This window comes from Triticum dicoccoides, chromosome 3A, assembly GCF_002162155.2.
Source record: "Triticum dicoccoides isolate Atlit2015 ecotype Zavitan chromosome 3A, WEW_v2.0, whole genome shotgun sequence".
Taxonomy (NCBI): Eukaryota; Viridiplantae; Streptophyta; class Magnoliopsida; order Poales; family Poaceae; genus Triticum; species Triticum dicoccoides.
In genome coordinates, this window is record NC_041384.1 from 727,765,217 (window position 1) to 727,776,593 (window position 11,377).

At 44.1% G+C, this 11,377-nt stretch overlaps 1 non-coding gene across 1 annotated transcript; it reads left to right on the forward strand.

Moving 5' to 3' along the window:
• The first annotated feature begins 9,773 nt into the window (after positions 1–9,773).
• Positions 9,774–9,846, forward strand: TRNAK-CUU. Its single transcript has one exon. It is a non-coding gene; the product is annotated as a tRNA-Lys (tRNA).
• Positions 9,847–11,377: the final 1,531 nt, after the last annotated feature.

The window sequence follows — 11,377 nt, forward strand, 5'->3', positions numbered from 1 at the left end:
GAGTTCTTCTATTTCTCTCTTTTTTGTTTTAATTTCTGTTTTCTTTTATTATTTCTTTCTTTATTTATTTTAGTTGCATTTTAATTTAGTAAAATATACACTTAGCATTTCAACTTAGTCCATAGTCACAAAAATAAATCTAGACCCCAAATAACTTAGTTTGACATTTTATTAATTATAAAAGGTATTTAACTAATCTCTTTGCTACTGTTTTATTTATCTCATAGTATTTAAACATTTTATAAATGTGCGGTTTACCCATCATAATTATCTATGCAATATTTGGTTCACTCTGAACATTTTAGTTTTAATATTTGAAAACTTTTATCGTTTGCCTGATTTTGAATTTGAATTTGAATCGGTTTCGAACTAACTCGAGATTAGCAACTATAATTGAGGTGACGTGGCATCATTAGCAGAGGAGCACTGTAGCTTAATTACCCGGGCGTCACAATCTAGCAATGGGTCAACGAAATTTCTTTTGGCATATCTTTACCACGTCAATGGATATATATATATATATATATATATATATATATATATATATATATATATATATATATTATATATATTGCAATAAGATAATATTTAATCTTGGCAATAGTAAAAAGATGTAAAATCATACCAAGTATGTGTATTTAATCTTATCTAGTTAAGGCTGCCTGCAATGGTATCATAGTTACTATCTTAGATTGTTGAACAACATTCAATCTGATACAATATCATGATATGGAACCAAATTCTCTCTTTCTTCATTTAATTGTGTGCCATCTCATAAAAATATCTAGTTGGCAAGCATGATACTGTTTTTGATACTCTCATTGCAGGCAGACTAAGTGAGGGGAAATTATTTTGTCAGAGTTAACCACTTTGCGAAGAGATTCATATGCAGGCTGTTCGCAGAACTATTGATAGTGCCATTATGTTTTTGGCACAGTCGATTTCAGATGGAAAGAAAGTAGCAGCCATCGGCTCGTCGAGGAAGTATCAGCCTCTGGGTGTATATCTTACAGGTGCGGGGGTGCAGACTCGTCGAGTGTCTATCTTAGTAGTGCGTGGCTGCAGGTTCTTCGGAAAAATCTGTAGGTTCACCGGGGTTAGAGGGATATGGCCAGGGTGGCGCCAACACGACGGTGGGGAAGTTTGAGAGGAGGGCGGGGCTTCGGAGGCAGACGATTCGGTATGTGTTGGATACGGCAGTGGACATAGGAAGAAGAGAAACAGTGCTAGCGGCTAGAGTTGGAGCTACAAATCCCGCAAAAAAAAGAGTTGGCACTACGATCTGTTGGATCTTGATCCAAGGGTTTAGAAAGAAACGACTTGGGATCGAATGTTTATGAATCGATTTACGCCTAGTTGGTCCCTGTTCATACCTGACTTATATTGTTCTATCAAAAATATAGCACATACCGTGTTTTTCGGTGTGGCTATTATGAGGCGGTCTCCTATGATATCCCCTAAGACAGACACTATCTATCCGTGGACCACGTTCGAACACTTCCGCAGACATGATACATGAGCCGGTCATCGAACCCTATACCTCGAATGTGCGCCTCAATTAACTCAAAGAAATATTGTTCACCTCTATTTATTGAAATGGCTTACCCCAAGATATACAACTTGTTAAGTTGCTTTCCGCCAAAACACACAATAACAACTTGTGATTGAGAGTTGTTTCCTATGATTGTGAGATTTGTTCTTGGTGCTTGAGGGAGTTGTTTCATATGATTGAGGGAGTTGTTTCATGCGATTGAGAGAGGAGTTGCTCCTCACTCTGAATCCCTCCTTTCTATGTATTTGTTCCGTGTGATTCTAAAAGTTGTTCCCTGTGATTGTGAGACTTGTTCCAAGTGAATGAGAGAGTTGTTTCTCACTCTTTTGAACTTTTTTATGTGATTGTTCCTTGTGATTCTAATGGTTGTTCCCTGTGATTGAGAGGTTCATTCCTAGTGACTATGAGAGTTGTTCACTGTGATCTGTACCATCCTCACGGATCAACTATTAGAATAGGAGTGGCCTTGTGGGTACGGACAATGTAGTGGCTTATGGCCGTCATATGGATGTACGGACACCTCAAAGCTCCAGTAGGTTTGTCTCCAGTTTGTGAAAAAACAGACGGACGGGCTGGTCCACAACAAATGCAGGTCTGCATTGGATGTGTGTTGCACAATTCGGTTTGGATGAATGCGGGCTATTTAAGGGCCCACATTGAAGATGCCCAGGACTTCTCATATAAATTGAGCGTTCGACCAAATCAACATGGATCATCAAACAAAAAAATCCAAGGGCTTACAAGACTTGTTCCACATTCAACTGTCTTCTTCCTACGGCCCCAAAGAAGACGACACCGGCCGCGCTCCAGCAACACCTCGCCGCACATATATAATTTTGAGATTTTTGTCAGAATTTTGCTTGAGAATATTTCTTTATGTAGTATTTATGCATGACAGAAATGACATCTCAAGTTTGTTGCAAAAAAGTTTTGAGACGTTTTGACGTATTTTGAATTTAAAATAAAATCAATTATCAGGTGTAATTACCACCATGTTTCAAAGGGTATTTTCCGTGTATATGTAGCTAGTTTGCACAAGAATATCAATTACTACCTTCGTCTCAAAATTTATTTATTTTAGGCTAGTACATACAATGACTTGTTTTATACACTCAGTAAAAGAATAGATCAATCTGATGAAAACACAAAAATCACTCGAGCATTAAGCACCTACATCATCCGCCGCTTTCAAATTCTGTTGACGCGTCTCTGTTGTAGATAGATAGATAGAGATGGATCAAATCGTCATGTCTGGCAGAAAGGTGTCGGGGGGCGGTGTGAACGATCCTAGGAAGAGCGGTCGCCGGCCTGCCAGCGGCCGGTTGGTACGGTGCAATGCAATGGGCGACGCTTGACGATGGACGCCCGTGACTAGCTAGGTGGTCTGCTCCCTGGGGCAAGTGGGAACATGTGCGCGCCGCTTTCGTCTCACTCCTCACTGTGGCTGTCGTCCCGGTCCTCACAGGCCGCAGCCCACAGTGACGAATCTGCGCCCATACAGCAGTGCAGGGCATATCCGAAACTCGGCGCCGTGAGGCCATGCATGCATATCACTGTTCGCTTTACGTATCCCGATGGGTTGACCGAGTTCGACCGTAAGCTAGATCCGTAGCTCATGGCCATATTGCAATTTGCACGGGGAGTAAAGCTGTAAAACTGTAGATATAATACTGGTGAAAGAGATCAGATCGACCGGGCAAATTCCCTGCACGCATGATGCATATGCATTCCGCGGTGAGAGCCATGCAGGCATACTACAAGCGAATCGGTGCTTTAATTTGTAGATGTGCATTCCGTGGTCAGCTGCTCGATCGCTGATGTGACCGAGCGGTGGTGCTGGATCGGTCGCCGTTGCGGTCGCCCACTCCCTTTCGCGTGAGTCACCATGCCATGCGCGTGTGCGTGCTATCAGCAGCAACGGCACGTCGATGGCATGCATGCACGCGTCCATGCCGTCCCGTGTGGTGCCGTGCACGCCAACCTACTCGCGGTTCCGCGTATACGTACACGCCCCGGCGATGTATGTATGTGTCACGACTTAATTGTACGTGCGTATCAACTTTTGTGATGCGTCCGGATGTTGAATGATCGACTGAGGGTGATCACGGTGCGGCGAGAGGGCGCGCAACCGACTAGTTAAACTACTCCCTCTGTCTTGTAATATAACATGTTATTACATCCAATATGCGTAAGTATATTTGATGCGTAAGTATATTTGATGTAATAGCATTTTATATTATGGGACTGAGGGAGTAGTATTTTAGAGACGCAGTCAAATGGCTTCTGAGCTCATCAGTTTCCTAAGGTGGACAGTAATGTAAAAAAAAAATAGAAAAAATTCAGATTATTTTTTTGCGTGGAAGATGTTTAAGTTCGTGACGTCCGTACCAAAAATGCTAGATATCCAAATACCACAAAATTTGGCACGACATCACACACTCGAACATCTTCCCTGCAATTGTTTCCCATTTTTTTTTGAAAAAAATTCTAGCATTTTTTTCGATTTTATTGTTCATCGAGACCAGATAAGCTCGGATGCAGACATGAACATTCACATCTCTAGACCCATTAATTTAGGTTAATGTTATTCAGCGAACCATCGCTAGACTAGGCGAAGGAGAGGAGCAGAGCCACTGCTTAAAAAAAACCACGTCATTGATCGGTTGGTTGGTTAGTCTGTATGTGTGCCCAGTGCTAATGGAGAGCAGAGGATTTTTTGGGAGCTCATGAGTACGGATGAAAATGGGGTGGAAACTTTCCGTTTTTCTGGAGGAAAAATGAAAACGGAGAGAAAATATGAAAACAAAAACGGAAATTTGCAAAACGAAAGTGAAAATGGATTTTTTTATGCGAAAACGGAAACAAAAATAGAACGGTGTTTTCCGGTGGAACAAACGTGGAAACGGAAAGTTCCGTTTCCGTAAATATGGAATTTTTGTTTTTACTATAGACCTATGGCTACTTTGTAGTCCAACCACCAAACAATACAATAACACAATGAGTTTGCTACCACACATGTACTCAGCTTAATCGTATACGCAATTGTCAAGTACTACTACAATATTACACTAAGTTGCTAACATAATGATATTATTTTATAGCCATGTTAACAATTCATTAAATTTGTTTGTTTTGCGTGTATTTCTCTATGATTCAGGGGGGGTTTAAGTTCCGGTCAACACTCACTTCCGTTTCCGTGTTTGCTTTGTATTCGCTTCATGTCCGTTTCTGGTAGTATCTGTTTCTGTATTCATTTCCGGGATGTCTATATTCATTTCCGCTTCTGCAAAAATATATGAAGAAAATATGGTAGCACTCAGTTCCGTCCGTTTCCGCTCCGTTTTCATCCCTACTCGTGAGGGAGATGGACCATGCCTGCCTCGGTTGGTTGCCTTGTGGGGGTGGTGGTGGTCGATGTTATTACTTCAAACTTTTTGTAAGAGCATCTACAGTTCGACTTGACAAATTCGGCCTCTCAAGTGCCCGTGGCAGCGGACAGTGACCGGTAACGCCTAAAAAAAAGGCATTCCACATCCGGATACTGATGAGGTCACCTACTACAGGTAGAGTCAAGAACCCATTATATGGGACCCACATAGGGCCATCATCACTATGGATAGGTCCTTGGACCATACAAACATTGGGATGCGTATATCAGGAAGTTCACACAACCACGTTTTGGTAACCGAGACAAATTCCGAGCTTCCGCGCGGTTACCGCATTTACAGACGCCCCTTGAGTAACACTCATATCGAGCAAAAAATCTTGAATAAGTTGAAACAATTTTGAATTCAAACTCTCGCTCTATAGTTAAATATAGGCCACCTCTTACCTAGCCGTAGTACTGACCATGGCCTGGTGGTAAAGCGAACATTCCCTGAGAGACATGGGTTCGACTCTGGTCTCTCACGATTTACCTTTTGAGGGTGCAAAACTTAAAAAAAGCTGCCAATTTGCAAGCTGCGGTCTAATAGACACAAGGCCAGGGCAACGTACGTGATAATTATGAGCTAAATAACGATCTATATCAATTTCAAAAAAATTGAATTCAAAATTTGATTATAAATTCCGTCTGTTTTTCTTGGAATTTCACGGTTACCGGTGCCCCTCGAGAAAAAAGGTCCACTTGAGATCCAAAACCTTGAGTGACAAGGCCAGCTCGACAGCACTCGGACGACCATCCGCTACTCGGCTGACGAACCATCACTCGGACCAAGGAGGCGAGCGGACAGATGGGAGCTACAACGGTCGAGGAATCCTAAATCATTCATTAAACAGAGTCAAGGCTCCCATTACCTGTAACTGCCGTAGTAGAGGCTCATCACACCTGTAACTGATGCATTCAGTGTCATTTAATGCCCCGGCGACATGGAAGACATGGGGTTGCGGCACACTCTATATAGCCGCACTCCCCTCCATAACTGGGCACGAGCAATCTTTGTAACCATACCCATGAAATCAAAACAAGCCTCGTGGCACGAGACGTAGGGTTGTCACCTCCGCCGAGAGGGGCCTGAACTCGTCAATCACCGAGTGTTACACATGCGTCGTAGCTAGGTTCTGCCCCTTATTCGTATCCCTAGCACTCATTGTCAAGATGGTAACCCCGACAGTTGGCTCTCACCGTGGGGCTAGGCGTCTAGCAAAATTTCATGGCATAGGTGGATTTCTCCATCATCATGTTAGCCGGCGAGGAAATCCATTTCAGGACGCTCTTCTTCATCGTCGACGACTCAGTGTGGCTTCGCGAGGCCCTGCGGGACGTGAAGGCGCTGCCTGTCCGCAGCGCGGAGCATTTTCGTGCGTCTTCCTACGGAGTCCTTCTCCGCCAGCTCTCGGCTCCGTACCGAGTGGCCGCTTACCCTCCCATCGCACGCCGCTGCAAGCGTTCTGAGCGCTCGCGGCTGTAGTGCTGGATCATGGATGTTGTGGCCATCCAGGCCGCAGCGGAACATGTGGCGGCTCTCGAATTTAACGAGTCCACCCCCGAGCTGAACGGTGACCACCGGCTGAGCAGCCTGCAAGAGAGGATCAAGAAGAGGATAAACGCGAGGGAAAGCACCTCCTACATGAGGAGCGCGGTGGCGCTTCTTCGAGGCCGGCATGTCGGCCAAGAGGATGGGCCTCGCCGACGACGAGCAGATCGTCAAGATGAGGCCCTCCCTCACCACCAGGACCTCCACTGCGGACCAAGATGATCGTCCGTAGAGAGCATACATACATAGTACATAGGAAAAATTGATTGATGTTGGGGGAGATATATTACTAGTACTAAATATAGAAGATCAGCCAGCGTAGCCTAGCCAGTATCATATATACGGTGTGCTCTCACTAAATGGAATGGAAGTGCTGTACCTGTAGGATGGATGGATTCCGCAACGAGGGTTTTTACGGTACCCTATACTGCTACTGGGAAGCGAGCAGTATATGTGTGATCCCATCGTGATTTTTAAGGATAGTACTACATACATCTCTAATTCATCAGAAAACTTACATTGAAAACTATTCTTGTTCATAAAGGGAATTGCTCTGGTGAGCCATCGTGCACGCCGATGACAACGGCGGTGATGACCAGGACACAAGCAGGTCGAGCAATATGCCTGGGTGAGCATTCTAGCACACGATGTGGTTGTCGATCTCACAGCAAAGGTAGATGAGCAGCTCCACGGCCCGCGAGATGCGGCCGAAGTAGAGCACTAGTAAAATGAAAAAAGACGACCATGAGCCTAGCGAGGACAGGGTTAGCACGAACTAGCACGAGGTTCCACCACGAGCAATGATACACTTACAGGCAGTTTTTAACAGACTTAAGCTTACGGAGAGGGGTGTCATTAAAAGATTGGAGGGAATGGAGCCCCACCCCAGGATTTGAGGGGAGTGGGATGAATTAGTCGCTGCCACCTCGGTTCCACCACGCTCGGGCACTCACCTAGCCGCAGCTCTTCGGGCGTATCCTGACCTCGTCGTCAACGGCGGCGAGCTCGTCCGCGACACAGGGTGGTTTGCCATGTGCTGCCGCCATGCACGAGGCACAGTAAGCGTGATGCTATGGGTGATGATGGGGTGCATGGCGACGGGCCATAACGTCGTAACCGTAGAAGCATCTGTCCACGATCATGGTGGCGCGGCGGGCCGGCGGGCGTGCGGTCGAAGAGGAGACGAGCGGCCGGGGGCATCTTTCGGAGGTGCAGAGAGTCACCGATTTAACAAGGAGAACGGCTGGGTCAGGTTGATCAATCTCGCCAGGTGAAGACTGTGATCTCCCCATAATAAACTGCAAGCACATATACCGGTGGACGAGAGACACGCAGTACTAGCAATACTGCTGATCCGGTTTCACCAGTACAGATATCTAACTACCCTTGGATCTTTGTCATTGGACGGCCTGTATTTAATATCTTCGGCAATACATGGGCTGTAGTAAAACCAAACATTGCTACTGTGGTATACAAGCAATGCAGGGCAAACCTGGTAATAGTTTCAAAACCAAACTGAAGCCAACCCAAACCATACGACTCTACCTCTTCCATCCAAACCAATCCAATCCAAAATTTCACCATCATTATCCAGACCAAACCAAACTATGTACGTTTTCTAACCAGACCCGTCCAAACTATATTTCGTTTTTGAACTTAATCTGTGGTCTGAAACCATGGACACAAGAAGCGGGCGTGCTCGCCTACCCATGCTAGTGAGGATCGACGTGCTCGCCCACCCATCCGAGGGAGAGGATGCGAGGAGCCAAGGCGCGAGCACGCTGACGTGCACTCGTAAGCTTTTGTTGACATGGACGTACACGGGCGAGTGCCCGGCGAGCGTGCATAGTCCGCAGCCGGAGCCGGCGGGGAGCAGTGCGTTGATGAGGTCCGCCGGGATGCCACGGCCGGCCACATGCATGACACGGCCGCGGGCACGTCGGACACGCAGGTGACACTGAAGGGAGAGTCCGGGTTGGTGGCGTCGAAACCAGCCACGTCGACGATATCTTCAGACCGCACGTACTCCATCGGGATCACGGACAGACCACTCATGCTCAATGCCTCCATGCACGCCATTGATGGATGGACTGAATTGAGTTAAGTACGTTCGTGTGTATTGAGTGAAGCGAACTGGTAGATGGCCGTCTTGTACTATTTGATCGAGAAACTGAATTCTGTCCACAGATTGAAACGGTTTGAGACCAAATCATCTGTGTCCAGATCAAACCAGTCCAATCCAGTAGTTGACATAATCCAAACTACACCAGATTGTTTTAGATTCTCAGCCCATTTAAACCAACCAAACACAATCTAATAGAGAAACCAAACTGAAATTAAGGTTTCAGTCCAAACTATTCCCAGGGTTAAATGCAGCATTCCACCAGTCAGCATTCGGCAACGTCCCCTGCTGACACAGACCGAATATGTTGGATCCTTGCAGCGACCTGCATGCTGTTTATGAATTGTCATCAAGCAGGGCCAATATATAGTTCATCCTGACCATCACCGTGGAGTCGACTGGCTGGTTGAGACTTGTGACTATAGACCTAATTAGCAAAGCTAATTAACATGTCGATCTAAAAAGCCATGAAAAGTCAGGAGGCTAGGATCCTCTTCCTAGCTCGGTTGGCACCTGGTACACACTACATTACACAGAGCTCTCCGGTGCGTTGGCCACCTCGGTTGGTGCCTACTTGCGGCCGACTGCTTTTCGGTGTTCGTCTGCTCAAAAAGCTTCCAGGGGGGACCTTCCACGTATAGTACTTTATGCTGGCATCACCTGAAATTGGTGAAAAGGCCTTAGGGCATGTACAATAGTGGCATATGGTTACATATGCCCCATGACAAAAAGTAATTTGAGGCATCTACATTTAATTTTTCTCCCCAATGCAAGCTACCACCAGTGGACCTCATTAAGAAATAAAAAATAAAGACTCTAATACACATGCATCTCTATTTTTTACTCCAACCTTTTCAGCTTTTGTCACCGGACCACACTTTTTCTCTTCAAGCAGCCGCCTCCTGGAGAGGATCCTGCTTTCCTATCCAAACCTACTTTACGTCATATCCGATCCTACATGGCATGCGAGGCATCACCTTGAGGCTATGCATTGTACATGCCCTTATACTGCAGTGTATGTGAGTTGATTTGGATATATGGCCAATGGGGGCCTTCCGTTTATAATACACATCACTTAAAACATGCCTTGATATATTTCCTAATTTTGAAACTTTATCAAATAGCCCGTCTAGCTCAGTTGGTAGAGCGCAAGGCTCTTAACCTTCTGGTCTTGGGTTCAAGACCCAAGGTGGGTGTTTACCTTTTTTGCTGCATTTAATAGGAAAAAATAGTTGAAGTTGTTTCAAAAAACTTTCTGCCCTTTTGCTTTCAATTAATTCACAAGTTCAATGTTTCGTATTGTTTTACTAAATAACCCCACTTTATCGTTTATTAGGTCGAATAAGGCGGAAAAAATACAAACTGGTTATATGCGTCATAAAAGTGAAAGTTAAAATGAAAATATTTAAAGTTGTGATCTCTATAATCGCCTTTTGCATCTTGATTAAATTAAAATGTCCAACAAAAAAGATACCATCTTGTGGATGTTGACATCTGATGGTGTCTTCATATAAAATCTTTTTACAGACAACTTGTTATTGTAGACAATGGCTTCCAACAGAAATGTATGTGGAAAATAAAAGTTGCTCCTAAAATTAAAGTGTTTTATGGCTGATGGTTAAGAAGAGCATATTAACCAAAGACAATTTTCTGATGAGAGGTTGGATAGGTTAGCAAATGTTGTGTTCTTTGTGGTATTGTTCATCTTTTTTTCAAACACTTAGTTGCTAAATGGTTTGGAGTTTGTTCAAATGTGCTTTCGATTTGAGAAATCTTCCTGACAGCTTAATCACTTGTCTTCGTGTTTGGATTATATATTTTTCAAAGATAAATAAGAATCTGGTATATATATGGAGATGCATGAATAATATTGTGTTTGAGAGAAAACTTAATTATGATCCTATTATTCTCATCAAATTGATATGTCATTGGATATCTTATTGGGCCATTCTATAGATAAAGAAAATTGAAGGGTGCTCATGATGGGGTTAAGAGTCATACAAGATGTGGCAAATGAGGTGTATAGAGCTTAACAAGGGTGGAAACCAAAAGTTCACAGGAATCAGGGGCTGATGCTAGACTAGTGCTTTGGAGTTTTTCTGGAGGCTGAACTTTGCTTGGTGATGTCTATCCCCTAAATGCTGATGTCCGCTTTTGGTTTTATCTTATGTATTTGGCTCTAGGTTTGGTGCTGGTAGTTTCTAATGTTGCTGAGTTTATAACTCTGGTGTTTTATGTAATGTTTGTGTCCACTCTTGTTGTGGCGTTGGAGGCTAGATTCTTCATCTGGCGAGCTAATTTTCTTTCAGATGTTTTACCGCTTGGTTTGATGATGTTTTTAGCTTTGCTAAATTTGTTGGTGGGTGTTAGTTTGTGAGAACTGAAGCAGATTGTTTCTTCAATAGAAATCAAAGAGGAAGGCTCTCTTTTGCTTCAAAAATATAAGTTTATTGAATTTGCAATCTGGGTAAGTCAATTTTATGGGAGGAGGAACGGTCCGTCGAGGAAGAAAGTTGGAGGAAGAAGAAAGTTGAATCTTAATCTAGCAGGCCTAAAAATTGGCTTACCCAAAATATACTTCCAGGCAACTTAAGCATAGCCGGTCCCTAAATAATTTAGTAGGGGCCATTTGGATGTGTTTTGTTATATTGGATGCTATGAGTCTAAACTCTGAACAATACTTTATAACACTATCGGATATTTGGTTACTCCCTCATGAATGAAATA